The sequence below is a fragment of the Triturus cristatus genome, chromosome 9 (assembly GCF_964204655.1).
Source record: "Triturus cristatus chromosome 9, aTriCri1.1, whole genome shotgun sequence".
NCBI lineage: Eukaryota > Metazoa > Chordata > Amphibia > Caudata > Salamandridae > Triturus > Triturus cristatus.
This window is the reverse complement of record NC_140592.1, coordinates 81291673-81308565: the sequence shown is the minus strand read 5'-3', so window position 1 is coordinate 81308565 and position 16893 is coordinate 81291673. Positions and strand designations below refer to the sequence as shown.

Genomic DNA, 16893 nt, shown 5'->3' with positions numbered 1-16893 from the left:
GCCGCTAGACTGATAACAGGTACCCCTAAGTATCATCCAATTTCATCAGTAGTACGAAACCTTCACTGGCTTCCTATAATAAGCCGTATTAGGCCATTCACAAAAGCGGACCAGACTTTTTGAAGAAAGCTTTGTGTGGATACACCCCTAATAGAACACTCCGGTCCTCAACTGCCAACCTCCTGCACATCCCCCGCACAAGGAAAGTAGCCTGGGGTGACAGAAGATTCATAGTCGCTACCGCTAAACTTTGAAACACCCTTCCCCAGCATATTAAATCATGCCCAACCCCGAACGCCTTCAGGAAACTGATCAAGACTTGGTTTTTTAATCAATAGGCACCTCATCTCTGGCTCCAACCTCTACCTAGTTTGCAGCGCCGAGACGCCCTAGGGTATTTGCGTGCTCTATAAATTGCTTAAATGAAAATAAATAAATTCCTAAAAAGAGGATTGCCTTCTGGCAGCAATACACTTTTACATGTTTACTGAGGAAAAGAACACAAAGACGGAAAATACTGTTTTTGGGGCTATTATGAACTATAAGTACTTTATTCCTGTTCAATTTGGTGCACAACACTGAGTTAGCAGGGCAGAAAGATTGCACAGCAAATCCTAAGGTTTCCTGGGCTTTAATCTCACCAATTGTTTTTTTTTTTTTTTTTATACAGCGCAAACTCGTCCCGAAGATATCAGGTATCAGAGCGCTTTACTTGAGCACCAGTTTCATTACAGATGGACACATTCATTTTTGTTAGGCATGGGGAGATTAAGTGATTTGCCCAAAATCACAGGATGTTGAGCGTCCCTGCCGAGACTCGATCCGATTCCCCAGCTTCGAGGTCGACCACTCTAGCTGTAAGGCTACATCCTCTCCCAAACATTATTTATCATAGTTTTGCTTTGTAATTGCCAAAACAACTTTCAGTTTATTAGGTCTTGCTGTCAATTCACAATGCAAGTTCTAGTCTACAGGAACGACACCAGTTACCTGCTGTTATCCAGCAAAAACACTATTTAGTCAGCAGGAGAAAATATTTCAAGAACCCACTAAGAATATACACAGTATAGTAGTTAATCTCAGTAGGTCACATCACCAAAGATAGAATGGTTTGGTTGACTGTTGTATTTGATTCACATGAGGATCATTACATCAGGAGATGCATTAAATTAAATATATATTGACAAGTCTGATATAAAGCTGCTTCCATAACCTCGGCCACTATTTCTGGATGTGTCTAACTTTAACAGAAAAAATGTTTCAAACTGCAAAATTAAATATGCAAAACTTTGTTAGCCAATGGAGATAGCACTGTTCACCATCGCTAACATGTGAGTAAGACAAGAACGTACAACAAACCATATACAGATCAATAGCCCCTGGAAAGACAGCGGCACACAGGCAGCCAGGACTAGTAGGATTTATACAGCATATCAACACTAATTAGAAATATCAACAAAAGATCCTTCTTCTTATACCTAACAAATGTAAACTAGAGCCACACAGCTCGTATACAGACAGTAAATGCCTTTTACCATTGGAAGTCATGTCAGGTTGCCTTACAGCCATTGGCCCGAGAACCTTTTGTTCAGCAATGAACACACCCGAGGACAGAGTGCAGAAGAAAAATGACTACTCCGGGCCCTGCAAGGGAATACTTACTTCTGTCACGCCATGGCATGTGTTTTCTATACCATTACAGAAATCTATATCCAAAATGTAAATCTGTGGGTGGCGATGAAGGTTTAGTGGTAAATTGCTCACCTAAGAACCTGGCAACATGGGCTCCAATCCACGTTCCAGTATTTGACTGAAATGTTGAGTGATTGTGGCAAAACATAATCTAGCAATGCTGCAAAATGTAAATGTGTATCAAACATTTAACGAGCAACGTGCTTTGTGACCATCTATATTACATTTTCCCAGACCTTCTACAGATCACAAAACCTCACGCACCATACCGATGTATGAACAGCACCCCGTGCTTGAGATGCTACTGCTCCAACAAAAATGTTCTTTGTAAACTCTTCCTAGCTCTTTATCAAATACCGACAACTAAACTACAAAAGACAATAAAAATATACATTTAAAATGTTCTGGTACCAGGATACATGCTTCAAGCTACAACACCCTAAATCAGTGGTTCCCAAACTTCTGACTTCTGGGGACCCCCACTTAATCATTATGGGAACCCAGGGTCCCCCACTGAATCATTATTGGAATCCAGGGACCCCCCTACGAGTCATTACTGGTAGCTGGGGACCCCGGCCTAAGCACTGTCAATAATTTAAACCACAAAACAATACTCAAAGCATACAGAAAAAAAGCATTTGCCAAACAAATACACAAATGTAGACACTTTTTATTTAATTCGTAAACATATATATAAATACAATTTAAAACATTTAATGTTAATAGAAAGGTTGGAGCTTTTCTAAATTCAATGGGAGGCCATTCATCGTCCATACTATATTCTGTTTGAGGCCCCTGCACTGGTCCCACGAATCAATCTCAGATACTAATTTAATTTTTAGCCTTGAATTTCAAATTCCTTTGCATTTACAGTAAATTTTGCATGAAGCTTCTTTATTTATATGCACTTTATTAATCTGTTAGTATTATGTAATTATCTAAGTATTCACAGACCACCTCAGGAGGCTTCGCGGACCCCCAGGGGTCCCCGGACCACAGTTTGAGAACCACTGCCCTAAATAAATATGAAGGAAGACCATTGTAATGGCTTCTATACTATGATGTTAGAATCACATTTAACCCTGTGGGATTATTATGCCCAGTAGTACAAATCCATCCTACAATGTTTGACTACTCCAATGAATCCTTCAATATTACATCAGACTGATCTAGCTACTACAGCTATGAAGTTAGACTGCTCCAGTGTCTCGACAGTTTAAAGTTTAACTGGTTCAAACCCTCTGTGGTATGAAGGTAGACTGGAACAATGGTCCAAGGAATCAATGGTATGAAGTTAATCTAGCCAGTGTATCCAATACAAAGGTACGACTAACACAATAGTGCAATACTATTAACCTAGACAAGTCAAATGGACAAATTGGAAAGATCAAGCTTCATTACTATGAAAACTCTCCGATGCATCTTCCCCCACCAGGGATTTCCACACAAGCTCCAGGCTATTATATCTCTTGTACTGTCTAAAGTTGATTACACCATTGGCCTCTACCAAAGATCATCTTTATCAACTATGAAATGACTATAATTGAGTCAGATCTCTGCTGCCAGACTACTCCTACATGTAAAACCACAAGCCCACATCTTCCCTGGCTTAAGCGCCCTACATTGGTTACTGGTTGCTAGAAGAACCACCACCAAATGGCTTTGTATCATACACAAAAGCAACACATGGAACAGGACCACTTTCACCAGGAATAAAATCACCAAATACATTCCACTAAGGAACCTCTGCTCCAGATTGACACCTCACCTCAAAACCTCACTATACAGGGAAAAAATAATAAGTTGTACATTTCTCACTGTGCAAGCACCCCAACTATGGAATTAATTACCCCCAAACTAATGATCCACAGATAACTATCTTATCTTCATAAGACTACTCAAGAGTTGTCTTTTTCCTACATAAACACCATACTCGAACACTAATGTGCAGCATATCCTTGTGTAGGTAAATATTTATATCTAGATATGCATTTATTTGTACAAATATGTATAATACCTATAGTTTTTAAAATATACAATTATTCTTTAGATCTGCTTAACAAATGTGCATAAAACGTATGGTTAAATATATATTAATCCAGGCTTAATATGTATACAGGTCACTGCATAGTTTTCATATATGTTATTTGATTAGATGCTTATGGGTCTCTGTTTTATGTATCTATCACATTATGTAAATATAACTATATTGTCTACAGGTGCTTCACTATTGAAATATTGAGGAAAATATCAAAGTAAAATAAAATAGTTATAAAAATACACAAAAAAAATAGCTTCAAGTACAGCAACACTTGAAAGTGAGCTTATACAATACAACTTTAAAACTATATACTATCTTCCTTATACATGTATACCCTTTATATGTAGTTATGTATCTATATATGTATTACTTCACTCCTACTGTAGAAGGAAAAGAAACATCTTTGACTCTCTACAATGCACTACTCTGCCACACCCTATACCTCTCTCAATATATCCTCATCCTGCTACTATGATCGCCAAAAATAACCCCTTCTAGACTCTTCCCTTCTCTATCCCTCCTTGGCTCATCCCAAACCTCATTTTACTACTATGGTCCCCCCCAATCCCTTTCTAGGTTCTCTTCCCATCTCCATCTTTCCCTTTACTCATACCAAACCTCATCTTACTACTATGATCTCCCAAAGAACACTTTCTAGGCTCTTCCCTCTTCTATCCTTCCATTATCCTATTAATCCAACAGACTTGCATGTCCACTGCTCAACTTAACTCTTATTTCCCTATACTAATCCACCACTAATGCTTTTTGGGCTCTGGAGTAGCGTGCTACTTGCCGAAAAGTGCTTTGACGCATAGTCACGGGTAGTAAGCGCTATATAAATACAATTACAATTATGCCCATACAATGGAATTACACAAAGACAATACACCCTTTGGAATAGGTATATACTAGCCCACGGATGCAACTGTGTGAAGCTAGATTGATTCACTCATTCCCTGGCATATAGACAGTTCCAATTAATCCAGGTTTTTTAGTCAGACTAGCCTAATATCTCCACGGTACAAGAAACAGGTACAATGTCACCATGCTATAACGTTAGACAAGACCTATGACTCAATGAAAGGACTTCGACTGACACAGTCATTCTCACTGTTTGATGGTGCAGGAGCCTACTAACAATGGTGTGAAACCAAAATGGTTCACTGACTCCATTAGTCCGAAACTTGACATATCCAATGAACTTGTGCCACAACTTTAGATTTGCACAGTGACTGATCTTAGGACTCCTTTGATGTTCATTTAAACTTGATCAATTATTCTATGGTACGACAATAAAGTGGTCTAATAAAATCTATTGTAAAAAGAGGGAATAGCCCACCTGGTGAAAGGCAAGACAACACCAATAACTTCCTTGACATGATATTAGACTGGCCTTGACACTTGCATGGTATTTTATAATGATGCAGCGACACAATGGTACGTAGTAAAATATAAATGGGTCACTGACTGCACTGTATAAAGAAAGAGGATACCAATACTCCTGTGGCATGAGGCTATGCTTGCCCAAATAATTTTGGTGTAAGTAGCAAGCCTTGCATAATTACTCACACACAATGTTTAAGGGACATCCTTAGAATGGAGGCCAAAATAACTACATGACAAGCAAGACTGACAAACTAACTTCTTGCATTGTATGGTTTCTCATTATTGAGCTGTACTGCCCAAATGAATGGCAGAGTCTGAAGTTCGTATGAAAATAGATAAAATTATATATCTTCCTGGCGAAGGTTATTTATCAGCTGTCTGTCCTTTAGGTAACCCCCAATAAATGTATTACTTCGAAAACACTGTTCATGAACATTCAAGTCAGCACTGTAAGTCTAAAGGGCCTCTCAATATGCATGGTATACCTACATCAATTTGGTTAGAATGTGTGTACAACTATTATTTTAATCTCATCAGTACTGGGGAAAACTATACTTTCCCACACGCGAGTAAATATTAGCTGTCCACAGTAATATTGGCTACCAGGCAGAAGGATGTCATTTCGTAAGGCCAATTGAGAAGATGTCCTAATAAACAAGACAGCTATTAACATTTTCTATAAGTAGCTGCAAAGCAATCCTTTTGTTATTAACTAAGCAACCCTGCCTCAAACGTTCTCATTTCGAAAGTAATGACAATACCCAACAGCAAAGTGCTGCCTATTGGCTAGGTTTGCTCTAACATTGTCATCTCAGGCAGCTCTCTAGCAACTCTTCGCCTGAAAATTACAAAAAGTAAACACATTTAGGCAATCTTACCCCTCTGGACTCTTCCCAGATCACTGTTTACCTACTAAATGCATATTGGCAGATTCCATTGCGGCTTTATTATGTGTAAAATACGCCTTAGTGAAAGGTCTGATGCCATTTTCTCTAAAGAAAACAAGTTATTTTCTCATTTAAAGGTCTTTTATGGAGTCAGCAGACAAATTCAACCAGTGTTCAACATATATTCAACTTGTAAAATAAAGTGCGGAAAACATCCCTTAAGTAGTGAAATGATAATCTTCCACACGTATGTCCCGATAGTCAAGCCGAGTTTGCATTAAAAAATGGGTGTGGTTAAAAAACATGTTTTGGCAGGTTTTCGAAATACCAGTCAATAAATATGCAAGTTTGCTTCCTCTCAGCAAGACTTTAAACCAGTTCATCAAAAGCTGGATGTATCCATAGCATGCATCTACAAGTCATGTGTGGTGACTGTCATTGATCTAGCTACAGATAACCCTTCTTGGCAACCTTTGATCAGAATCTTTTTTTCACCAGCAGAATCCGATTCAAGAAGCAAAAACGAGAAAATGTAAACTTAGCTTAACTATGGTTAGAAGTCCGCAACTGAATTTCGTGTCCATCACTAAATCTGTAAACCTTCAACTATTGCTAGTTGTGGTCATTCAAATATAAACATTCATCCTGGAATTTAGTCACCTGTTTACAAGAAGGCAAGTGTGGCGATGACCATTTTCTACTGTGCCTTTTTCAATGGTGCTTAGTACACGTGTACCTTGGCGTGCATACCTTCGCCACATAAGCAGTGCACCTCCCCTCACGCTCTCTGATCTTCTTTCAGCTACAGATGGGTCTTGCATACTTCTGCAAGGCCTCTTTAACAAAGATCCTACAGATTACCACAATACTTGACACTAAGGGCCTCATGTAGGTCGCCAAATACCGGTCGGTAACGGCCGATTTTCGGTAATTATACCGTTACCGACCGGTATTTTGGCTTTTGGTATGTAGGGGGCTCATTTCTGTATTCGGTAATTTACCGAATCGGTAAAATTACCGAATCGGTAATTTTACCGATTCGGTAAATTCCGAATACAGAAATGAGATGTAGGGGGAGTGTGTGGGTGTTTTTAGGAGTCGGTATTTACCACCAACTAATAGTTGGTGGTAAATAATTAATGGATGTGTGTAAGCAGTTTTAAGCGCTTAGCAGTGTGCAATGTGGCAGACATACATGCCCTTAGGGCATGTATGTGTGCCACATGTGCACACATGGCCGAATCAGGGGTGCAACAGGGTGTCAATGTGACACCCTGCCACCCTTGCATGTGTTCCCCCCATTACCGAATCGGTATTTACCGATTCGGTAATTACCGAATTTTAACGAATCGGTAAAAATTACCGACACTTTACCTACATACGAGTTACCACTTCTTAAATACCGATTCGGTAACGTTCGGTATTTAAGAAGTGGTAACTGGTATGCTACCTACATGAGGCCCTAAAAGTTGACTTTCGTCATCCCTTACAATTTCAACATAAACATGTAACTTAAGGGGGAAAGACATACATTTTAACAAATAAAAGATTAGATGAATCCCCAAATCATCTAGTGCACACTACAATGGAAGGCTTTTTATTTTACACTGAATATCTCCAAAGTGTATTGAATGTGTAAATGGTGGACATGCTTGTAAAATGTCATTTCTTTTGCAGACAATGGTTTCACTCAAGTAAAACTGCATTTCGATTATGACATTCTGAACTTCTACATCAAAAGTGGGTATTTCTCTAATAAGTATGATACCCATCACGTTTGCTAATGCCAATGAACAAGGCCTAAAATAGTAACAACAGAAAGTGATAGTATAAAAACACAGCTAAAGCATTTTCATAAGAACAGCATAGTAAATAAATAGCAAAGTGAAATATACTGCATGGAAGCACATAGCAAAGTATACAACAGTACAATATTTTGAACACATTTATTTAACAGTAATACATGTTCATTAAAACAGTGAATGAAACGTACCAGAGGGACCTAAAAGGAATGTTGTAAATAATGTAACACGAGAGAGAGCTGTGGAGTCATTTATCGCCAATACTAGCAGGAGAAGCTGCGAGACGCTGTTTAAGCCTTCCGACTTCTAGGTAGCCTGGAAATGGAAGGCTTTTCAGTAATTTTTTTTAAAGGTGTGAAAAGATCCGATTTTCCCGAGTAGGAGGTAGGGAGTTCCAAATCTTGGGCACACTACCAGACAGAGCTCAAGTGTGTTATTTCTTTTTTGTGTAATAACCATTTGGTTTTGAAGATGTCAACATAATGGCCTAGAGCGCAGAACACAACTCATTGTAAAAAAGCTCAATATGCATCACAAACAATAAAACGCTATTATGACCCCAGGATACGATTGGTAACCTCTAGCAACTACAGTTCGTACGCTCCAACCACAAATCAGCACACTTGTGCAGTCCACGTTTCGATATGGTCTTAAAAATGAGGCATATCTTCCCCAGAGACTAGCTCCTATTTCAATAAGGCATGTACAAAATGTTTTTTGCTGAGACCATATGGTGTCCCAGACTTCTAAAAGGGAACAATCAACATCAATGTGAAGGGTTTGCAACAATTTTAGCGGCCCACCTCCTCAAATATATCACATCTCTTGTTCATGAAAAATAGTCAGGCTTTATGCCAAGACACGCCACCAGATTAAACCTTCGTAGGACCCATAACTTGTGGATGAAGGTGAAGGACCAGGGAGTACCTGGCCTGGCAGTTTGGGCTGGACTGTTCCCATGAGGCACAGGGTCAAGACTGATTTGCATATGGCTGGGTTCAAACTGGAACGGCATGGTGAGCAAAAAACACGATGGATTTAGGCCCAGATCTCTGTACTGGGGTGAATGTATGACATTGTTCTACATTCTGTCCATCAACTGTTGTTTTTTGCATTTGGACCTGGACCCACCAAACATATTTCTATCGTTAGCCACGGAAAAAGTGTTCAATGCTGTACATTGGCCAGTTTTTGAGGTGCACACTGGTCAAATTTGGCATAAGCCCCAAATTCCACAGTTGGATAGCACTACTTTATAATATGCCCACTGCCACAGTTAAAGTAAATGGGGTGGTATAGGCAGCCTTCCCCATTGGCCAGGGGATGAGACAGATGTCCACTTTTGCCACTTCTCTTCATGCTCCACCTTGAGTCACTTGCCTGCGGCATCCCGTACCATCCTGAAATCCGTGGTTTCAGGATAGCTCCCACCAGCAAAGAAGAAGAAAAGATTTCCCTCTATACAGATGACATCCTCCTCTACGTCACCAACCCCGGCACCACAATTCCTGTTATATTCGATCCCATAGAAAAGTATGGAAGTCACTCTGGATAAACTAGAATAAGTCCAAGCTCTACTGCCCCAGTGGACCCCCGACCCAGTTACCACTACCTGGAGACCTAAGGGTTGTACCTGAAAGCTTTCAGCACCTGGCAACTTTTATCGCCCTACACAGAGTGGTGTAGGCTCCACAATCTTGGGATGGTCCAACAGAATTTCAAACAAGACATAGAGAGACCTCCCCCACTCTTTGATTGGGAGAGGGGCCATCTTTAAAATGATTACCCTGCCCCAACTGCTATACACTCTGCAAAACATGTACCACCCACTCCTTCAGTGTTCACCAGGCTGGAGAGCGACCTCAGATCCCTATTGTGGCAGGGAGGTCATCCCAGATTGCACTAAAAATGCTACTGCGAAACCCCTACAATGTCGGGATTGCTTAACCGAATATGGAGGCCTAATACTGGGCGGCTCATAAACCATGCCCGGTGTAACCATAAATGAATGGTTACACCGGGCATGGGACCACCCTACATATCGACTGGAAAGAGAATCAACGGGGTTCCATACGTATTTACACTACCTCTATGGTGGAAAGGGAACTACCCATTTTTTGCCGGCAACAAAAGTTACCCTAGTGGGATGGGAGAGAGCAACAAACACAATAGGATGAACAAACTGGGTTACAAAGGCTGCGCCGCTCTGGGAAGGTGGGTGATTCAAGGAACTGCGCAAATTAAAGGGATTCGAAGTCTGGGATCTGTTAGGCATCTCTACGATAGGCGATATCCTGGAATGGGGCGCACTTAAACTTTGACCCATAATTAGTCAGGAATATGGTCTACACAGATCCCAATTTATTAAGTATGCACAGTTGAACCATACGTAGCAGGCAGAGGACTTACCTGAATATGCTCCACTAGAGGGGAGACTACTACAGGAGGAGCTCGTAGGGAAGACAGTCTCGTTCACATACAAAACCATAAACAACATGCCAGACAAATTTGGTAGTCTACAGGAGAAAGACGTGGGGCCCTTAGAGGATATAGATTGGGAAGCGGCCCTAATGCACCCCAGAGAGATAGCCATCAAAGTAAGGCTGCGCCTTGTCCAATATACAATTCTACACAGAATATACTATGAGAGGGAGAAACTACATAAGATGGGCAGGTCTGAGATACCATACTGTCTTACTTCTAGAGATGTTAAGGGTTATTTAATCACACGAAATGGGCTTGCCCCGCTATACAAGCCTATTGGGAGGCTATAATTAAGAGTGTTGGGGACGATACTGGGGGTGTCGCGGCAGGTCGACCCTGGATCTGTCCTCCTGGGGATCCTGAGTAAGGTTGGCTTTAACACGGCCCAATTACTCTTCACCTCTCTGGGCCTGTCTGTGGCCAAGCGGGAAGTTGCCAGACGATGGGGTGTGGAGGAAAATCCGACGATACAGGACTGGACAAGGGGGATGGACCTTTACATGACCGCTTACCATACCACGTATCTGAGCAGTGGCTGCCCAAAACAATTCCATAAAGTCTGGGGTCCATGGAGACGATACTATGGGTTAGATCTCTGGGACACTGCACATGACCCCACCCTACTATCCATCGATGATAATGACACTATTGAGAACAGGGATATTCCCTAATCGAGCATATACTATATTGTCCTTGTTTCTGGGCTCCAAGGTGAAGATAGGTTTCACGAAACGTCAACATTATTTATTACCTCCAACATGGTACATCGGGGATGGTGGGATTCTGTCGGTGGTGGCTTTGTTTTATGCGATTGAAGTTACGGTTTTGATATCTGTCTGTACGTGTCATCTACAAAATAAAAATAAAAAAATGTATTTAAATAAAAGTGAAGGGTTTGGAGAACCAGACTTAAGGGGCCGGCATCTAGTGTCGGGCAATGACGGTGAAAATAAATGGGGGGGGGGGCTAATATAGAGGGCCTGGAACAACCAAAATGAGCTGAGGTCATCACAAGTAAGCTTCTGTCGAACCTTCAGGTATCCTTTGACTTCAGTGTCCTCCTCTCAGAACAAACAGACTACCTTAAAACATTACAAAAGAGCATGTGCTGCTTACTTGATGGGAATCAAATTTGGACTCAAATCTTCAATGCTAACTAGGTTTCTTCTGAATCAAGTTGAGAGATCAGTAACATACTCTTGTGGTCTCATTTTGTGGGTCCTCTAGATACTCTTCTTGCACTGTTGCTCCTACTTGGATCCTGCAGGAGTCCAAGGTGATGGTAATTTCATGTTCTCGTTTTGCTTCTCTAAGCAGAACATTTTTGTAGGCAGACTGTGTGACGGAGCTGTCTCAATGTGCTCTTCAGGAAATATTGAACCCTCTCTATACATCTTTCATTCAGACACATACTCCAAGGTCTGTGGCGCTTCGGTGTTGAAAAGGAATTAGTCAAATTACCACAAATGTCCTCCATATGTGTTCTCGGTCTCGAGCACCATAGAGACCTCGGACAGAATAGCAACTCTCTTATCGCCGCACCTTCACTTTGAAAACCTCTCACTGTGCCATTTGAAACTCTAGTGGCTGCCTGTAAACAATGAATCAACTCACTTTTGTGGCAGCGAGGAGATATTATCCGCTCTCCTGCAGAACAACAATTACATGGATTCTGTCTGGGTAGATTCTCATTCCTGCAGCACTGCTATCTTTCTACTGATATCCACTGCGGCTTTTTCAGAGTGTAACCCTAGCACTCCACTCACATCAGCTTTTCTTTCAAAAAATCCACCATCACTCTCCACTCCTTTAATCTTTAATTTCCTTCCTATAACTGCGTGAGCCCATGATTCACAGCCCTCTTTCTCTGTGTGTCCAATTCTCTATCTCCGTTCAGCATTCTGTATGCTTGACTTACCATACAATTAGAGAGAGCCCAGGGCTGACAAGCATTTTTAAGTCTCTTGTGAAGAGAGCACTGCTTCAGAAGTTTGGGATAATCCTGGGGGACCCATTAATCATCTAGCCCCACTGTGTTCTAATGAGAAATCCATCCATTTCCAACTCACCATTGTTGCTCTAGCTGAGGTTCAGTTATATTACAAATAATTATTCTGCAAGTTGTTCGGGGAGGAGAGGGGCATCTGCTTCCAATGCTTTATCTTCAGCTACAGTTGACCATATTGAAGGAGAGACTCCGTTTGTCACTGAAACCACTTACTAGACCCACTACCGTGCTTCGCCAGGTCAGGGGTTTGTTCCTTCGTGGTTTAGCCACCACACTACATTTTCATTAGTTGGAACTCAGGAAAGTAGATCCACCACTTTGGCCATGTCACCAAATACACTGTTTCTTAAAGGGAGAACGCTCCAAATAAAGAGTCTTAGATCGTAGAAGACTATGAATTCCTACAACTACAGTCAATTTACGAGCCAGATAAAATGGGACATTTAACTAGAAGGCTTTGAACAATACATAGGTTGTCTTGTAAATTATTCTAGTGTCAATCAGAAGATACTGGTGAATGAGGATAGAAATAATGTGGTTGAAGCATTTGCTCAGGTGACCAGCCTTCCCACCGCACTTAAGCCATCTCTAAAAGATATAGGTGTGTACTATCTAGTATGAAATTACACCTGGCTAAGACTAAAAGATAGTATTATAATACAACTAGAACAATGAACACAAATTACATCAGATTCTGAAACATTACATTTTATTTCTTCCAGGTGTCTCAGTTTTTTTAGGGCATTGCTGACAAAGTTACTAATTTGAGCACTGAAACAGATTCCTAATGATTTTATGCACTTGATAAGTGATGGCTTGCACTGAAGAACATTCAGAGAGTCTAACAAGGATTGAACAAGAATGGTATTTAGGAGAAGCCAGGAGGAAAGAAATTAGTAGAAATGTAATTTTAGAAAAATTGAGTTTAAGGTGGAGGTGGATCATCCATAAACAGATGGTTTGCAGTCAAGGGTCTGTTAACACATTGATATGGTGCAAAGATAAACTCTAAAATACAACAGTTTGGTTATCATATCAATGGGGGGAAAAAACGCCTCAACAGCAGAGGAGTGCCATAAGGGCCTAAATGTATGCATTAAAGAAAGTCAGTGCAGAGTTCTGAGGCACTCCTTGTAGGGATGGGGGGTTGAGTATACAGCAAGAGTGAGTTTTTCCACTTCATCTTAGTAATATAGAGTGCAAATCAATTACAGTTTCATTCATCAACCATACTATCTATTAATTTTACAAATAAAGTATTATGTTCATTTTGAGGGACAAGCATAAAGCCAGGCAAATAAATAGGAGGCTCCAGAGTCGAGCATGTGCGAAGCGTCATCAACTACTTGCTACACTGCAGTCTCTGTTTTGCAAACAGATCTAAATCCTGACCGAACGACACCCAAGAAATTGTTTTCACGTATAAGGTTTTTAAGTTCATAAGCCTCACAACTTTTCAGTGCTCTTAGATGAGAAAGGCAGGGTTGTTGCTGTCTTTAGCCATACCACTGCATTAAGTATTACTTTCTCTCTCTCCCCCCCCCCATCTAAAACACTCGATAAAATTCTTGATGCTCCATTTCATTGAAATACTAAGAAATTAGACTGAGAGCATGATGGGTGTTATCAATGGCACATTAAATTATAATTCCCTCAGCTCTCCGTAGCCCTCAATGCACCCTGGTAATACTCAATGTCCAATAAGCAAAACTCACAAAAAAATAAAAATCATGGAAACAGTGAACCTCTTTATAGAATAAGAATGCTCACTGTAGCAGTAGTTGAAAACGGTACTAAGCACCACCAAATACCATCCGATGACAAGATGAAGTGTTACAAAGCTGTCAACCAAGGGGAGAGGGAAAACACACATGCGCCTATACCACTATCAACGAGATGGGCCACTCATCTTAGGTAAGATGTCTACGTCGACATACCCGCTCACTGCAGTACTCACTACTTGCAAGCAGAATGTAACCAACCATGTCGAAAGAGCTAAATTCTTAGGAGGGGGGGGGGGGGGGTGTTGATTGTTTAAGTGTGCTAAGATTCATGAGCATTTGCCATTAACAAAAATAGGAACGGGTCTGCCTGCCTCTACTAATTGAGGGCTGAGAACAGGTCAAGGAAAAATCCTTCGTCGGTGTGACACAAATGACAGATTATAACTATGAATCTTCCTAATGGCCTGATGTAATCCAGGGTACGGCCCCGCATCACTTTTCGCAGCAGACACGCGCATTTCGCAAAATGACAATTTCCTCTTTAAGATCCAACGCATCCACTCACAGATGCCCTTCCTTCCACCTTTTCAATTCCATCCCATGCTCCTTTCAGCCAGCGTAAAGGGAAACTGTTCAGTGCACCTGCAGCTGAGCGTGAGTCACCAGCCATAGACTGCTTTCACGCTTGCCAATTCAAACGTAAAAGGACAGGGAGGGTACAATGCACAGGCTCCCTCTGGAGCGACGAAAACACAATCTCTGCAACACAGACATCCTCTCTCCCTGCCCCGACCTCTCATCTGTCACAGCCTGGCCTGTGGGTACAGGCAGTCTCCGATCTCTACAGTGATAAGACAAGCAGGAGCCGTGCTTGCTGATGCGATGGATGCATCCCTACGAGGCGGGGCCTTGCCGAGACAGTGCCAGGTTTCGACTGTCTGTCCAGGCATTGATCGTTAAAAACAAGCATATCCCTATTTTGAAGTGGGTCTGGCATGCATATTGCAGTTAAAATGCCGAGCGTACCCGCATTTCTACCGGTCTCTCTGGTGGCATCACGGCGCAGACGTAAAAGGAATTGCTTTAAAGACTAGCCTTGCAGGAAACCACGATTACAAGACGGAGGGACTCGCTCACTGCGGGGTCTTCGGGCGCTGGTAGCCCGCTACCGCACGTTAGCCCGGTCTGGCACCGCAGCTGGAGGGGGGGTGGGGGATAACTGCCGCTGCAGAGCGGCCCATCGAGGGTAGCAGGGTCCCACCGTATTGACAGAGGTCCCTCTGTCTGGCACTTACCGGCAGCACGCCCCGCCTTTCGACCGTTGACAGGTCCCCCGGCTCTTCACTGGAGGGCTCCGCCTGTGCTGCCTCTCAGTGAGCCGGCGTCCGGGCCCGAGGCAGCTGGGAGACTCCAGTGCTCCATGTCAAGGTGCCTTCCGCCGCCAAGAACCACCCGGCCTGTACCCTGCGTCACGAACGCCTCTTGTGGCTGGCTCCTCCCCCACGGCACTCCTGTAAATTGAGCCGCTCTAGGGCCTGTTTGTCGCCGCCTCCGAATGTCGCGCGGACAGGGCTCCTGCAAGGACTGTGCGTGTGACGTGCTTGCGACGTTAAGGGTGGTGCGTGTGCTGCCCAACCTTCCCTCGCGCGGAGCGCGGCTTTCTCTCTGCGAGGAAGGCGTGTGTGCGGTGCTGCGTCACCTCACCGGCGTGAAGACAGTGTGTGCCGGCAGTCTGGACAGTGGTTATCGATACCCACAGTTTTGCACCAAATCCTTCCTTAGGAGAGGTATTCCACAGGATGCTGCAAACACTGATATTGTGAAGCGCTCTGACACCTTCGGGTAAAGTCCGCGCTATATAAAAACGCATTAAATAAATAAATAATAAAAATGCTCTGTGCGGCAGGCTGGCCCGCCATTCAGCACTTTGCTGGTGGACTTGATGGCTCCCAACCAGCGCCCAGTTTTTGTTTAGGATGGGACTAAGCATTGGAACCTACCGATCTAGGGCACTGGACTGATCTTTTCAGCACTTGCTGTTGTGTAAGGCAGGTCCGGCTCCGGGAATTTCTATTTGGGTGGGCCAAGGATACATTCGGGTGGGCCACTGTGGGCCTGATTTGTCACTTTTATGTCTAGCCAGGCCTGCTTTATCTCTTCTTAGTCTTACAAGGCCCAGTAAAACGCACTCTTTTCCAAATCTATTTCTAAATGTTATAATTCTCAAAAAGTGTTTTTTTCCTTGTAATGCCCCTTTGATGGGAAAAGAAGGTTTCTGAGGTGGGCGTATCAGGCAAATGACACTACTCGGGCTCCCTATGTGCGGGCCTTGAAGGAGAATCCCTCTTCATTACTATCTCCACCTGACTGCAGCTCACTCCCTTACAGGCTTGATGGATACTTTTCTACCACCCCTCTCAAGTGCACCTTATTCTCACAGCTGACCTTGGTCCCCAGCACCATATCAGCCGCCATCCGGTTCCACTTTCATTATTCTTGGTAAAAACATTAGTAAAATCGCCTTCAAACTTGAAACATTGAATATAGCAGTAAATGCGATTAGCATGCACTTTAAAGTATGTTCCACAGTTGCCCTAATGACCCGGCTGCTAATTAAATAAACAAGCATTTGCAATGCAATAGGTCTTGCATTTGCAAGAGTTTAAGCTATTGGCATTGTAAATGACAATTTCTTTTATTTATGTTTTAAAAACCACCACATAAATGAAAGGCATTGTCATTTAACAATGCCAATAGCTCAAACTCTAGCAAATGCAAGACCTATTGCATTGCTAATGCTTGTTTTAACCCCTTCGGTGCTCATGACGGAACGGTTCCGTCATGAGCCACGGTTGAGCTGTGCTCATGA

The 16893-nt window shown here is 42.4% G+C and overlaps 1 protein-coding gene across 2 annotated transcripts in view; it reads right to left on the bottom strand.

Annotated features, from left to right (window-relative positions):
- TMCC1 (transmembrane and coiled-coil domain family 1) overlaps nucleotides 1-15530 on the bottom strand; it is a 511044-nt gene extending 495514 nt beyond the window's left edge. The window contains exons 1-2 of one of the 2 annotated variants that reach the window (XM_085624460.1): nucleotides 15320-15530; nucleotides 11044-11141 (exon numbers count right to left, since the gene is read on the bottom strand). The gene's annotated coding sequence lies outside the window, so the exon portion shown is untranslated. The remainder of the gene's footprint in view (nucleotides 1-11043; nucleotides 11142-15319) is intronic. The other variant, XM_085624459.1, reaches the window with a different exon arrangement.
- Between the last annotated feature and the right edge of the window lie 1363 nt (nucleotides 15531-16893).